The sequence below is a fragment of the Sitophilus oryzae genome, unplaced genomic scaffold (genome assembly GCF_002938485.1).
Source record: "Sitophilus oryzae breed Bouriz unplaced genomic scaffold, Soryzae_2.0 scaffold_1372_pilon_pilon, whole genome shotgun sequence".
Classification (NCBI taxonomy): Eukaryota; Metazoa; Arthropoda; class Insecta; order Coleoptera; family Curculionidae; genus Sitophilus; species Sitophilus oryzae.
Window position 1 is genome coordinate 1,340,758 of NW_022146029.1, and position 16,453 is coordinate 1,357,210.

Consider the following 16,453-nt stretch of genomic DNA (forward strand, 5'->3'; position numbering starts at 1 on the left):
TAACTGACCGTTAACAAGTATAACAAAGTATGAATCTTAAAACTACTGAGCATAATATAGACTACTCTATGGCAAGACATTTACTCATGACGTAGTTTGGTCAGTGTCGTAGCGTGGGTTAGGGACGCCCGGGGCGGTGAGCCTCTTGGAGAGAGGTTAGCCGCCCCTACAGAATCCGTCCGCCGCCTTTATAACAATTTTTTGCCGCCCCGCAGGAACTTGGAGTGTAGCCGACCGGGGCGGCCCGTCCCCTCCAACCCCGCCTTGCTACGCCACTGAGTTCGGTATAGTCCAGTGTATTGGTTGTTCACTGAAGATTACAACATTGATACGTTATTTAAGTGTTGTGTCATATTGTGGAAATGTCCACACTTGTTTCAGGTGTCGTTATTTTTTTAAATAAAACAGGCACTCTTTAAATTTACGTTTTTTTTCAATAAAAGTCTTTTGTGAAACCAACAAGGATTTTATTTATATTTTTTTTTACTTGTAGCAACCAATACGATTCACGATTCATTCTTTCTCTGAGTGCATTTAGGAGACTCTAGTTACGAAGAAACTCCAGTTTGTGTTGTGAAGCTTGAACCAGCAATTTTTTACTTCTTTATTATTTCAACTCATTGCTTATATGTTGATTCTATTTGTTAAGTCTTACTTGTAGCAACCAATACGATTCACGATTCATTCTTTCTCTCATTGTAGCACATCTGGTTTTGTTTTCTCTAATGAACTTCTTAGACTAGTACTAAATTTAAAAATAGTTTTAGTGCTCTTTGGTGTGTTTGGATTTAGTACTGTTTGGCTATCGATCTGCCCTTGTTTGATGATCCTTTATATAATATAAGTCCGCTTCTACAGCGTGATCCGCCGGTCCTTGTCGCCATTGCCTTCTGTCCATCCAGTCATCGGCTTGTAAATTGCGCAATGACATTGCCTTTGTTACCCCCTTTAACCATGTCTCTCGGGGTCTTCTTCGTTTTCTTTTTCCAGTTGGGATCCATTTCATTATATTCTTTGGTAGCCTTTCTTCTCCCATTCGGTTTACATGCCCATACCAGATTAATTGTTTTTGTTATTTCTTCTATGATGGTTATCTCTTTCTTCGTTATTCTTCTTATTTCTTCATTTCGCACTTTTACCAATTTTGATTTTCTTGCCGGTCTTCTGAGGAAGTCCATTTCAGTTGCTAAAAGCTTCCCTTCCATGGATTTGCTCATCTGCCATACTTCAGCGCCATAAGTAAGTGTGTTCTTAACTATAGTGTCATATATGCGGGTTTTTGTTGTGGTATTTATATTTTTTTGCCAAAGAATAGAATTTAGTGCCCCTGTTATGTTTCTGGCTTTGTTGATTCTATTATTGATGGTATTGTCGCTTTTTCCATTATTATGTATGTTAGTATCTATCTTATGTATGTTAATACCTATCTATATAGATATGTGAATTCAGTGATTCATGATTTTATTTTGTTTCCGTTTTCAATTTTTAGGTGTTGCCTTTGTTGCCCCCGCATAGATATTCTGTCTTTTTAAAATTTATTTGTAAACCCCATCTATCATACTCCTCATTTAATTTTCTAAACATGTACTCAATGTCATCTACATCTCGGGCCAGTATTACTTGATCGTCGGCGTAGTGAATGGTATATATTGTTTTATTTTCGAGTGGTATGCCCATTCCACTTCATTTTCGTTTCCATTGTTCCAATGCTAAGCAAATATAGCAAATATAGCAAATATTGAATAAAATTGGAGATAGACCACATCCTTGTCGGAGGCCCTTACTTATATTAAATGATGTTGTGAGTTCGGCTCCAATTTTAACTCGCGCTAGCGGGTTCTTGTAGATTTCCTTTATTGCTTTTATTAGGGTAATATTTATTGGTGACCGGTCGAGTACGTGAAAAAGTTGTTTTATTGGGATAGAATCATATGCTTTGGTTAGGTCTACAAAAATCATGTGTATCTCTCCACCTATAGCTAACACTTTCTCATTTAGTTGTGTTATGCAGAAAATATTATCTACCGTTGAGCGACCGGCTCTGAAACCCGACTGCTCTTCTGTCTAGTCACACTCACAAGTCATAGTCATTTGTTATTAATGTGCTAAGTAATTTGCCATAGAGTCTATACAATGAACGGTTAACAGAAACACCTCTATAATCCTCCCATATGTTAATTGCGTCTTTTTTATGTATTGGAGTTATCCATCCTTCGTTCCATTCCTGTGGTATTTGTTGACCATTGATACAATTTTCAAAGAGTGTTTTAATAATATTGTGAAGTTTTGGTGTGCCACATTTTATTAATTCATTGGGGATTCCTCCTGGGCCGACTGATTTTTTTTTAAGTTGGGTAATTGTCGTTTTTAATTGATCTAATTCGATGTTAATTTTTTTCTCCTTCTAAATTAAATGGTAGTTCTTCTGGTTGTAATTTATATTCATCTCATTTAACATTTTTTCGAAATATTCCTTCCAGCTATCTTTCGCAATTACATTAAGTTTTAGCTTTGTCTTCTTATTATTTCGAATGGAATTTATGAATTTCCACGATTCTGATGTTCTTCTTCCTTCCATGTAGATTTCTAACTTTTGGCATCGTTTTTCCCATTAGTTATTCTTCTCTTCCAAAATTATCTTCTTAAATTTTGCTCTTTGGTGTTTATAAGCTAAGTAATCCGCATCTTGTTTAGTTTGTAGCCATTTGAAGTACAATTTTTGTTTTTGGTTTTTCTGCTCTAAATTTTTGTTGTTGTTGCATGCTGTTTGTTCTCCCAATGCCTCCATAGCGGGTGTATTTATTGCCGATTTTATGTGTTCATATATCATTTCTGTTGAGACATGAATGTCAATGTAATCGCTTGTTTTATAGATTATAGAAAAGCCTTTGACTGCGTTAACCATCAAAAACTTATAGAAGTCCTTAAAACAACCGGAATAGATAGAGAAGAAATTCGACTGATTACAAATCTCTACTGGCAGCAAAACGCAGTGGTTAAAATTGAAGGAACATCGTCAGAAGAAATCACGATTAAACGAGGTGTAAGACAGGGCTGTGTGCTGTCACCGCTCTTATTTAATATATATTCAGAGGCTATCTTCAAAGAAGCTCTAGAAGGAATCGAATGTGGAATTAAGATTAACGGGAAAGTGATCAATAATATCAGGTATGCCGACGATACAGTTGTGCTGGCCGAGAATGAACAAGATTTGCAGAGGCTAATGAATGAATTAGTTCGGCATAGTGAAAACTGCGGTGTCCTCATAAATACCACAAAAACGAAGGTTCTTGCATTCATCAAAACACCTGTGCAGATTCACCTGGATATCAACGGTGACCCAGTAGAGCAAGTGTCTTCATACAAGTATTTGGGGTGTATTGTAAATGATCAATGCGACCCGAAGAAAGAAATTAGAAGCCGCATAGAACAAGCTAGAAAAACATTTATAAATATGAGACAATTTTTCACAAGGTCAGATTTGAGTTTGGAGCTACGGGTACGCATGGTCAGATGCTCATTTTTCAGTTCTCCTGTACGGGTGTGAGAGTTGGACTCTTGACATATCGTTAGAAAAAAAGTAGATACCTTCGAAATGTATATTTACCGCCGTATATTAAGAATATCATGGGTCCAAAGAGTTTCAAATGTGGAGGTTCTTAATCGAATGAGAAAACAGAAAGAACTCATGCTTACCATCAAAGAAAGAAAAACACGCTACATAGGCCACATAATGAGGGGTAAAAGGTATGAACTTCTCAGATTAATAATTGAAGGCAAAGTCCAGGGCAAAAGATCTATCGGCAGACGCCAGAATTCCTGGCTAAAGGACATTCGTAGATGGTTTGGTTGCTCATCAATCGACATATTTCGTATGGCTGTATCTAGAATGACGTTAGCTATTTGGATCGCCAACCTTCGAAAGGAGACGGCGTCGTAAGAAGAAGATATCATTTCTGTCGTTTCATTTTCAAAATCATCTCTCAATTTTTAATCTAGTCTTTGTCGATATAATTTCTTAGTGCTTGATTTAGTGATGATCCTTTAAAATAAGAAAAGTGAAGCGAGAGAGATAGAGAGAGCATATTTCTTAGACTGGCGAACCGATGAGTCTGTCATGCAATTCCATATAATTTTGTTCAGGGACTTCTCGGAGTAGCCACTCTGAAGGAAATGTGTTGTTTTAATAATACTTATTTTGATATTATTAGTTTTTTTAAGTTTTAAGATTATTTAGAACTAAGAGATGGTTAGTCAGAGGGCAGCGACAGGCGAAAGAGTTTATAGTAGAACATTCACCAAAATTCACGGCTGAAAGCTGAATACGCATCTAAGCTAATGCTGTCTGAAGAAAAAACGACAGAACACATTTTATGTCGGTGCGACAGACTGGCAAATATGCGGTTCTCGGTAATAACCAATGATATCCATTAACAGAGAGCTACATGGAGGGCCCAATCTCCGAGATACTAGAGTTTGTGAAAAGGATAGGACTTGAGAATGTAGCCTAAGGATCAAAAGAGGACCACAATAGGTCTAGAAAGGTCGCACTGGATCAGGCTGATAGCCACCTTGAAGTATCTAATCTATCTAATTTAATCTTGGTCACAGCATATGGTAATCACTCGATGATATAATATATAGAATATAGATTATATTTAATTGGCTTCGGAATGGATTGACTGACAACTTACATATTGTCTCGCGTGTGTCGATTCTATGTAATTAGATGTCTAGTGCTGAGCAAAGGCTAGACCAAGATTCCCATGGTTTGGTCTTGCCACCTAATAAGTAGTTTTGGTCTTAGTGTTTCTAAGTGCATCCTTGGTCTAGGTCTTACTGTAAGAAAAAATAGAAAATCTTTGAAAAAATTAGTTTTCAAGTTATTTAATGCGACTGAAACTTTAAAGAAAGGAGCAGTATTTGTCTGATATTTTTTATTTTTCAATAAATATTTAATCAGCATTGGCTTTCTTTAAAACGTTATGCAAATGAGGGAGAAATACAATTTACAATAAATTAAAACAACAATTTTGAACAAATAAGTAACTTGTTATACCATATTTATTTATTTCAATGATATAAAAATATAAGCACCTTAGCTAATACGGCAATGTTCTATATGTTTCGAGAAAAAAAGCTTTTGACAAATATGGTTTATTGTTGACTGCTACCATAAAACACATATGTTCGCTGGCTTAAGTTTTTTTTTGTAAACTCCTTTTATTCTAGCGAGCTGTTTTGTTGACACTTAACTAGATTTCATGTAATTTTTGTTGTTGGTGTGTATGGCACAATATCCATTGATATGTCCATGTAATCAATTATCTTTCTTTTTTATAGAAGATCTTAGGGATCTCGTCTTTTTAACCTCTTAAATGTATGATTTGATTTCGGTCAGTTGTCTTGCTAATATGTTAAGATGGGATTTAATTCTCTTACATATGTAGGCAATGAATTCTTAACTTCTTCCTAAACATTCTTTATTTTTAGGTAATTGTGAAGTTGATTATTTGTCATATAAAATAGGGCACCAGTTATCATGCGAAAAATTTTGGATTGAAATCGTTGTAAAATTTGTATGTTTGATGTAGATGCTGTGCCCGATAAGTGCAAGCCCTAGGTCCAGATACGTTTTAGTATGCATTTATACAGTAGGAGTTGATTTGCTAAAGATAGTTAAGATTTGCGTCCCATAAGCCAGTAATAGTTGCGGAAAAATTTTTTCGTATGACTTTTTATTTAATAATTTATGGTGAGGAAGAGTAATATATTTTTTTAATTCTAGTCTTTGTTTTGGTTTCGCTTCTTGTGCAAGACCAGGACCAATTTCATTCATTAGTTGCAGGGTTAACTGTTACTATTATTGACAGGGTTACCTGTCACTATACTAATGATACCTGATAGACCCATTTTCAGGGTTAACTGTTACTATTATTGACAGGGTTACCTGTCACTATACTAATGATACCTGATAGACCCATTTCTACTAACAAGAACGCCCAGAGATGACACAAAGAGACTTTCTTCTTTCTCAATCTTAAATCTGAGAGTCATTTTATGAATCGAGTTGATTGAGAAAGAAATCGATCTGTCATTCTCAAACACCTCAATTAAAACAGTTTGTTCTAACTGTAGTTGCAAAAGTTTTATTATCAGCAGATTTTTAGAAACCCATCATACAGATAATATAAAAAGTTCACAATTTTAGAAAAAAACTACTGCGTTTTTCATCTAAAATGTTACTAGGCATCACGTTGTAGCTTTATTTCTATCAATTTGTAGATCTCAAAAGTAGTTAAATATGCTTGATTTTATATGAAAATAGCGAACAATGTTATGACAATTCCCACAATTTGTGTCAGAGGATATTCAGATTATATTCTTTGAAATGAAAATGACAATCATTATTACAAATTCTAAAACTAACCATATGTTTTGACACAATTTGCTGTTACTAGGCACTATTGTAAACTGAGTTCGTAAGCATAATAACTTACAATTGTGTATTATGTGTTGTGTTATTGCATGTAAGTTTTTTCAGTGCACGCACCTAGGATAATTAATTGATAGATTAATTGAATAGTATCAAAAATGTCGTTGGGCGAAAATACTCAATTCTCAAACAAGTAATAAATAACTTTGTTTACGGAGTCATTCGTTCACCGCAGACCTCCTAGATGGTACCAGCGCTAACCCCGCCCCTGACCCCCGCGTGAAAAATATGTACGTCTAAAACGTGGATCCAGGTATTTCGGAACCCGCCGACATTCCAGTGCCAATAACGTGTGAAATATGCCCGCTCTGTGCGGTAGTGTTTTATGAAAACGGGCGGCGAACGTATAGACACACACACTAAAAAAAGAATGAGTAAAATTAACCGCAAAGATCGGATGAAATGGCTCCAATCTCAAGCTGTATAAATTAACTAAAAATTAATAGTTAGACGAGTTGTCAGTCTTATACTGGTTACTCTTAATATTGGTTAAAAATTATATACTATACAGGGTGAATTTTCTATGATGTTCGCTATGGGTATTTCGGAAACTACTGGAGATAGAGAGTCGGTTAAATGGGGAAATAATTGCAGTTTTGTGGCGTCATAAATGTGTATGTAATAAGTCATAGAGGTTGTAGATAATCCTCAATGAGATTGTGTTCTCCGCTTTTTTTAAAGCCTGTAATTTTTGACATATGACACAAACATTTTTTTTTAAATAGAAACCATAGTTGGCCATAGTTTTAGAAAATGTTCAAAAAATCCGCGATTGTTTTAAGTACATAACAGCATCTTTTTAAAACTGAATTATCTACTAGATTTTCTCACGGAACGACCTGTCGACTTTATTAGACTTTTCTCGCACCGCCTGTTCGAAAGCCTCTCTTAATTCATAAGTTCTTTTGTTAACCTTGTTGTTAACCATACCGCATAAAAAATCTAAAATGGATAGGACAGGTGAACAAGGAAGCCAATGCAATTAGTTGTAGTTCTTCCACTTCTTCCTATCTTGAGTTTGCATGCATAATTTTGATATAAATTATTTTTAACATTTCTTTCATTATGGGGGGGGGGGAGTGTCATAATTAAAGTCATGTTGGAACCACTCTATTGATGAGCCAGTCCCTAAATTCAACTTTTCTAATGTCTTGGAAACCGTTCTGTAAAAAGCGTAAGTAAAGTTCACCGATCAGCCGATCCTCCAAAATGTATGGCCAAGAAAAGTCGAACCAATAATCCTAGACGCCTTTCTTCATTTAAGAAATTCATATTTACAATTTTTTTTCATTTTAATTTACAAAGTTTGGATGTGACAGTTTGACATCTGAGAGCAACGACAATGGAACTTGCTTCCATAGCTAACTAAATGAAATGGTTTAAAAATGACACGAATTGGCTCAAATTCAGTAATTTTTCGAAAAAAAAAATATTATAGGTCATATCGCTATAAAGCTTAAAAATGGCTCCTTTTATGAAGTCACTGCCAACTATGGTTTCCATTTTAAAAAAAATATATATGTTTGTGTCATATGTCAAAAATGACAGGCTTTAGAAAAAAGTGGAGAACACAATCTCTATCGACAACGTTTATCTGAAAACTTTTTGTCTAAAATAGATTATAATGGAATTAGGAACATTTTTTAAAATAGCCGAAATTTGTTTTTTTTTCGAAATATTACTAGATATTTCGAATGAACTTTTTAAAAAATTTGCAAGGCACATATTTATGATACCCACAAAACTGCAATTCTTTCCCCATTTAACCGACTTTCTATCTCTAGTAGTTTTTGAAACACCCATAGAGAACATCGTATAAAACTCACCCTGTATAAACCTCAAAGAATACTAATAATAGGCCAACATAAGAGAAAAATAAAGATATACAAACCAGATCTAAATAGAAAAATGCCATGAAAAATGAATAAAAATATATAGCAAATAGGTTGCTGTTTATTTAATGAAATCGATTATTTACCGAAGATCATATATTATTATGATTATGACATAATGCTTATAGTACGAGAGCTAGCAACGTCGGGAAAACAAGTATTTTAAGACGTCTGGCTCTTTGATATATCTTTTATTATGCTCTCTGGAACAGCATGCGGCCCGTCTGGCTGCCGATACCCGTTGCGTTTACTACTGCGCATCCAAAGAAGATTCTCTATTTTTTACTTAGTACTTTAAATTCTAGTATTGAATAAAAGTCGAGTAAGTCTCCACTAACTCGGCGCGTAGAGCTTTCGCCTATGAAGCGAAGGTCAGTGGTTCGATACCGGCTGGGGGTGCAACTTTTTTTATTTTTTTTTCGTTTATATTCTGATAGTAAAGTATTAAATATTTGCTTTTTTATCACCAGAACGGATGGCGCTTATGGGTTTATGATCCGTAGTGTATACATATAAGTAGAATTTGATACTTTCATTTGTTTTGAAGGATTATTGTAGTAATTAATTATTAGATAGGTTTAGGATGGTCTGGCTGCCGCGCCGGTAGGTTGCGTTCACTACTGCGCATCACAAGTGTACAGGGTGTCCCATTTTTGTGCGTTTTTGGGATTTCTCGTTTATAATTTCATTTTAAAGATTTAAACATAATATATAAAAATTAACATTTTAATGCTTTATGAAGGTAATTTCTGCCTGTCTTTCTTCAAAATATTTTTTCAGCTGTTGTTTATTATTTTAATAATCATTTTAATAATACTTTTTTTAACAGATTGTTATCTAAAAGCTACACAAGTTTATTTTCAGTTCAGTTTGTTAAAATAACGATGGAAAACAAAATTATCTGGTTAAATTAAATTAAATAAAATAATAATACTTTTTAAACAAGATTGATTAATGTTAATGTGTAGAAAATGAGCAAATCTAGGGGTAGAATATTTAGTTACATAAAAATCTCTAGTATCTCCACTCATAAACGAGAAATCCCAGATATCCCAAATCCCAAAAAACGCACGAAAATGAGACACCCTGTACCCATGTGATGCGCAGTAGTGAACGCAACCTACCGGCGCGGCAGCCAGACCATCCTAAACCTATCTAAAATTAATTACTACAATAATCCTTCAAAACAAATGAAAGTATCAAATTCTACTTATATACACTACGGATCATAAACCCATACACGCTATCCGTTCTGGTGATAAAAAAGCAAATATTTAATACTTTACTATCAGAATATACACGAAAAAAAAAATAAAAAAGTTGCACCCCAGCCGGTATCGAACCACTGACCTTCGCTTCATAGGCGAAAGCTCTACGCGCTGAGCTAATGGAGACTTACTCGACTTTTATTCAATACTGGAATTTAAAACACTAAGTAAAAAATAGAGAATCTTCTTTGGATGCGCAGTAGTGAACGCAACGTGTATCGGCAGCCAGACGGCCTGCACGCTGTTCCAGAGAGCATAATAAAAGATATATCAAAGAGCCAGACGTCTTAAAATACTTTCTCGAAAACGTCGCTAGCTCTTAGACTATTATATCTGGTTTTCCGCCACTGGAGGGAAAATTGAGTTATCTATTAATTATTGTAGTTGAAGGTTTAAGGGAAATGAAGTTATGTATTAGTTTACTTAATAACTATTCTGTTCTAAATTCACAATATTTTGAAGATATGACTGTAAACTTAAATGCTTTAAACATCTTCATCGTTCTGTATCTCTGGAAGGTTGTGAAACCATTGCAAGATACATAATGATACGTTTCTCATAAATATCACAAATTACTGTATGAATCTGCCTGAAGCACAGGCTTGATTTATGTGAGATACATGACTGGGTTTAAGACTAGGAGCTTTTATTTGGTGTTTTATAAGGTGATGGTGAGAGGTTTTACTTTTTGTGCGGTCACTTACCTTAGAGATGAATGGAATTGTTTCGATTTCGTAGTCATAGTGTTTGCGCGAGAAGTTTAGTTAGAGAACTATTTAGTCAATTTATATTAGGCTCCTATTTTTTCTTTCTTTATTTCTCAGTAACAGTTTAGCAGTCGTACGAGAAGGTTGTGTTACCGATCGTGCGTTTTGTCTGCCGGTTATTGAACGTTTTGTTTTGTTTTGATTTGACTTGTTTTTGTTCCTGACCCGAAATCAACTCAAAGTTCACTGTTCGTTTAAACTTGACTTTGTTTACGTGTGGTAGTTTTTTGCAACATTAATTGATAATTTTTCGCCGTACTTGTTTCCGCTGTGCGTGAGTTTTAGCTTGTTTATACTTCCGAATTTTATTCAGCTGTCATCGACTTTTATTAATATTATTAATCATTTACATTATTATGGCTGAATTTAAGTGCGACTCTTGTCAAAAAATCCAAAAGGACAGTTATAAGGTTCGCTGAGTGGAGAGTGTCGAAGAAGTATTTGTATGACCTGTACAGGACTGGATAAGGCAACAACAAAGGTGCTATGTCAACAAAAGTACCACAACGTTAGATTTTTCTGCACTGTCTGCGATTCTCCTACATTAAAATATGTTCATGATAGAATTACACAGCTTCAAGAATGCCAGGTCCAACCAGAAATCATCGAAGCACTAGGATTCTGTTTAAAAAAAAATATTGACATTTTTCCAGTCATAACTGAAATGTATGACATGCTGAGTGACCACGATTCCAAGTGGAAAATTTTACTCAAGAAAATTGATGACATATCCAGGATATCAGATACCACACAAGAATCCTTATTTAAGTCTATAAATGAGATAAAGCAAGACACTTTCAATTTATCATCAATTTTAATGGACAACCATGATGGGTCTGTTAAAGTCCAAGTTCATGACCCATCTAAGGAAGAAATGGCGAAGGAAATGGCTACCTTAGGCAGAGCGTTAAACAAATGTCGCTCACATTGGAAAAGCTTGTTACAAGGGATAAGACCTGTACAGATCATAATATGCAGCGGAAAAAATCCATTTCAACGCAGACGGGCCCTATAGATCACCAAAATAGTACTTTAGATAGTACTTTAGCTTTTATAGATTCGCCAAAAAAAATAGTTTCACCCAAAATAGTGTCATCGCAACCTCCTAAGGCCGCCATAAGAGAAGACTGGAATTATGTGGTGGTGTCCAGAATTCCACCTCCTTACACAGCGAATCAACTTGCGCACTATGTTAAAGAAAAACTAGGAACCACCGACTTCATCAGATGCTTTCCAATGCTGAAAAATAAGGACAGTTCCCATTCCGATTTCAAAATTGGAGTGCAAAAGAGGTGTCACTTGGTGCAGCTTAAGGACATAAATATGTGGCCGCCGGGAACCATAATAGATTCAACCTCAACATCCTTAAGCCAAGCTTCGTTTACTTCTTCGGTTGAACCTGCTCAAAATCTCAAAATAAACATCATTGAGAACCGCAAGCTACCTCACCTACTTGACCCACCACTGGCAACTATGCCAAGGGAGGTAAGAACTATTAAGATTGGGTCTGACAGGGAGGCTATAGCTGCTTGCAAGTCCCTGGCGATGGAAAATCCAGAAATTATTGTGCAGGGAAGTGCGAAGAGAGATGGTTTGGCAGTTATGGACCCGATGACCCCACCTATAGTACGGCTGTCTCAGGACTCAGATGCGGTAAATGGACGTTACGTGTTGGCCAGGTTGAGGGACCCCTCCATTTTGAAATCTCTTAGGCTATTCCTTGCCTATCTTCACGACCAACCATCCAGTGTGTGTTTTGAAGGACACACTAGTACCAGCATCAAATTGATGCTTGCATCAGAAGGGCTACCTAGTGACCTGGAGTCCTTGCGTAAGTTGTACTACCGCTTCCACAACGCCTATGGTATTGGTTCAACTGAAGTTGATGCAGATCTTTCAGCTTTCAGGTCATTCTTTTCTGCGGAGAGCCTTCTACGACTTCAAAAAATTAGGGAAAGTCATGGCAAATATTATTCCAGTGGTTCCCCAAATAAGAGTAAAAATTTTTAGTTGAATTGACGCGAACAGAGGATCAAGCACCCTCTGAAGAATTAAGCGATAGCAAGCTTGGTCTATTCCTTATTAATATTCAGTCCTTAAGACATAAAACAGATGAATTATATCTTTTACTAGAAGAACTTGAATTTCCAGATATCATTGCCATAACTGAGCACTGGTTGAATTTTGATGAGCCTGTGTTTATTAAAAATTATACCACAGTAGCCAGATTTGATAGAACAAATTTTTCTCATGGAGGTACTATGATAATGTCTTTAAACAACGACTTTTCCGAGGTAACTAGGTACAATGATTTGTTATCTGAAAAAGTATTCGAATTTTCCATTGTCCACCATAATGCTTATGACCTTTACATTATTTGTATTTATAGAACACCTGACTCTGACGTGCAATTATTCTGTCATAATCTACTAAGCTTGCTTGAGTCCCTGCCCTTGAAAAGCAAATTAATTTTGTGTGGTGATCTTAATATTGACTTTCTTAGTGTATGTGCTGCTCAGGAGTTTCTTCAGTCCATTTTTGATTCTTTTGGAATGGTCATGCATGTAGGCTCACCTACCAGAATATCAATACCAGTTCTAGTACTATAGACTATGTTGTGTCATCTTTTGATCCTAACTCCATCGCCTGCAACGTCTTTAGCTCAGGTCTCTCTGATCATGAAGCAGTTTTAACTGAATTTTCGATAAAGTCCAAAATCAAAAATGCCCCTCGTAAATTATGCCGTATTTTTTTCAGAAAGAATGCTCAAAAGTTCGGTCACTTATGTAAAACAACCAACTGGGATACTAGCTCTTATGATGTCGACACCGAATTTTCTATTTTCGTAAAAACATTAAGCAGTCTAGCGTTCAAATCCTTTCCTCTTAGGCCTATAAAAAATAAGCATAATAAACCTTGGACCACTAAAGGCCTACGCATATCTTCTAAAAACATGCGTTCATTATCTCACTTAAAAAAATTCTCAGACAGTCTCTTCTTCCACAATTACGTAAAACTATACAGAAAAATTTATCATAAGACTATAAGAGCCGCTAAGGACCTTTATTATAATAGGAGAATAGTCAATTCTGGTAATGTTGCTAAGGAAACATGGTCTATTGTGAATGAGTTGAGAAACAAAGCTTCTTCGTCTAGCAATATCTCTACCTCGCCTGAGAACCTTAACGATTACTTTGTAAATGTAGCGAAAAACTTAACTAATACCATATGTCCTCCTCATGATCCACTTTCTTATCTCTCTAATGATAATGTAAACTTACACAGTTTCTTTTTTTCGCCCGTAGTTCTTGAAGAGCTTCGCAGTACAATTAATACCATCAAATCCTCTTCTGGGACCGACGGGCTAACTTTAAAAATGTTTTCGAATCTGCCAGAAAGCACTCTGAATCACCTAACAACTTTAATAAACATGTCGTTCCAAAATGGTATTTTTCCAAAATGTCTTAAGACGGCAATAATCATTCCACTGCACAAAGGAGGAGACAAAGATGAAGCTTCTAACTATCGCCCAATTGCACTCCTTCCAACGCTATCTAAGATCATAGAAAGGTTGGTTAAAAGCAGGCTGGTATCTTTTCTGTTTAAGTACAAAATACTTACTGAATATCAATTTGGATTTCTAAGCAACAAGTCCACAAATGACGCTATGTTTTCCCTCCTTAATAAAGTTTACTCCAGCCTAAACAACCATCATTCTACAGCAACAATTTTCTGTGATTTTTCTAAGGCGTTCGATTGTGTAAATCATGAGATCCTAATTAATAAACTGCAGCACTATGGGTTCAGGGGATCATCTCTCGAATGGTTTAAGTCGTATCTGAGCAACAGAAGTCAACTTGTGAGGGTGGATACCACGTTGTCTTCTAGCAAGCCAATAGAATGTGGAGTACCACAAGGCTCAGTACTAGGCCCTATTTTGTTTCTTCTTTTTATTAACGACATTGCTAACATAAACATCAAAATATGTCTTTTTGCGGACGACACTAGCTTCACTTGGAGCAACAAGGACATCGCGGCACTTCATAGGATTATATCAAATGACTTAATCACCATTAAATCTTGGTGCGATTCGAACCTCCTGAGTCTCAACATTTCTAAAACTAAGGCTTTGTCGTATAAAAACTCGTTGCAGCCTTTTGTACTTGACAACACCACCATTGACGTCGTAAAATCCCTAAAATTCTTAGGGCTTGTTGTGGACAATTCTCTGAAATGGGACATACATATCGAAGCTTTGTCGAAAAAATTGAGCTCTGCCTGTTTTGCATTAAGGTCTGTTTCTAAGGAGCTTAACTTGTCAGTGGCTAGAACTGTTTATTATGCACTTTTTGAGTCGCACCTCAGGTATGCCCTTCCATTCTGGGGTACGTGTTGTGCGGCTCAATTTGACTTTCCACATTTTCAAGCTCCAGAAGAGAGCTGTTCGATATTCACTGGGACTAAACAGCAGAACTCATTGCCGGGGCTTTTTAGAGAATTAAAAATATTGACTCTTCCTTCCTTATTTATATTTGAATCCGTTTGCCTAATACGTAAACATGTATCAGCTTCTCAAGAAAGGCCATCTCACACTTATCCACTCAGGAACGCGGAGCAAGATCTTTATCTACCTACCCCACGCTCAGAGTTAGTTAAAAGTTCAATATTATACAATTCGAAAAAATGCACAATCACCTGCCATTTGAAATCAAATCCATAACATCATTTTTTTCATTTCGCAAAGCATTGAACTCTTATTTACTAGACAAGGCTTTCTACGCCGTAAATGAATTATATTTGAATTGAAAATCGAATTTGATCTTGAAAACACTGGTCTAATGTTTGCTATTGCTATATTTACTAATGACATCGAAATTAATTTATTTAGAGGTCATTGATATTTTTCTATAAACTGGCTAAATATTTTTGAATATTATTTTAATTTTTTTTGTTCTTTGACATTGTAAACATTTATATATGTTTATTTTAACAATAAGACTGACAATATTATTTGTATAATGTTTTGTATTATCTTTTGTTTGTTTGTTTGTGTACCTTGTTATTTTTTACTTTGTTTGTTAGTTTACCTTTGTCCACAAATTGAAAAATTTTTTGACAATAAAGGCATTTATTTATTTATTTACTTTGTCATCAGTGATAGAACCTTTTATCTTTTGGCTAAAGAACTTCACATAGAATTTGTTTATTTTATTCACGCGAGTTTCGTATATTTCATGACAAATTCCTAATATAACTCGTTGTCATATACTTCAGCGATAGCTATACAAGTAACTTTTCCCAACGTTGGCGTCGGAAGCATACGACAATAGAAAATGGCGAAAGCTACTTACTTCTTTTGGGTATCTGCATTGTCTTGATGGTAAACGTTTAATGGAAGGAATTGATTTGGAGGCTGGAAATACTGTGTAACTGGGTGCAACTGTTTATTCATCACCGTCAAAACAGATCCTGAAAAACAAATACACCTTACAAATAACTGACTTGTATATATATAGAACCAATTAACATAAGGATAATCTTGAGTACGTTTGTAACTTAAAAACCATTCATAATACAGCATAAGAACAAAATGTCCATAAATAGATCGGCCCAATAAAATGGCTGTAAATTAGTTTCGTTATTTATAGTTTACTAGCGTGTACCAGCGACTTCGTTCGCGTCGAATTAATCATTTGTAATGGTTATGATAAAGCAAAGCAAGAATTTCCATTAACATACAAACGATAAAATTTTCTCACATTTATGTCAGCATGAGAAAAAACAATATGGCGATATTATTATATAACTTGGTAATATTTGAGGGGTAGTTTCATCTCGTTGGAATTTGACTTTCGAAAAATCCGTTTGCCAAAAATAAGCTTTTTACGTCAAGCAGTTTAAGCAGAATCGTGGTTAAGAAATTAGCGGTATTTTCGAGTTATTTATAAAAAATTGCAGAAAAATATGCAGTTTTTAGATAAAAAACCAAGATTTTCAATCCTAAATGACTCGGAAAATATTAATTTTCTG